Genomic DNA, 783 nt, shown 5'->3' on the forward strand with positions numbered 1-783 from the left:
CTTCAGGGTTTTCTCACTCCACTTTTCACAAGGCGGACTGTTTAACGGGCAGCAACCCCCCCCCCCCCGCCCCTGGTGCTGCATCTCACACTGGCGCCCCGCCCCGAGCTCATCCCGGGGAGCCAGGTCCGGGGCCCAGCTGGCTTCCGCAGCAGACCCTTTCCATTCCACCTGTTCATCTGCCTCTGGGACTGAGAAATAAAAATTTATTATTTATCACTTGCGAGACTGGAAATGCTCCACATATGGAACTCCAGAAATAAATCGTCAGCTGCTGGGCAACATATTTTTGATATATTGCGAATTTATCTCATACCTCGCCAGTTGGCCCAGATGGATTCCCATTTGCCATGCTGAGATGGGGTTCTCCACGCAGCTTCCGGGGTTCGGAACTTTCATCTCTGCCCCAGCACTTTTCTGTCTCCTTGTCACAGCACCTCACACTGTGATGCAATCTTTTGGGGGCTAGAGGATAACAACTTGGGGCCTGTTGCATCCATGCTGCTGCCCTTCCTAAGGATAGCACTTGAGGTACAGTGTTCTTGGGTGTTGGGCGGGGCCCGTTGTTATCATATTTTTAACTTTTATTTTGAAATTTTTCACATGCATGAAAGTAGAGAGAAGACCAGGTGCGGTGGCACATGCCTATAATCCCAGCACTCGGGAGGCTGAGGTAGGAGGATCCTTTCTAGTTTAAGACCAGCCTGGGCTACAAAGTGAGCTCAAGGCCAGCCTGAACTGCGTAGTGAGACCCTGTCTCAAAAAGAAAAAAAAAAAAAAAAA

The sequence above is a fragment of the Chinchilla lanigera genome, unplaced genomic scaffold, assembly GCF_000276665.1.
Source record: "Chinchilla lanigera isolate Chin_1 unplaced genomic scaffold, ChiLan1.0 scaffold00006, whole genome shotgun sequence".
In the NCBI taxonomy this organism is placed as follows: domain Eukaryota; kingdom Metazoa; phylum Chordata; class Mammalia; order Rodentia; family Chinchillidae; genus Chinchilla; species Chinchilla lanigera.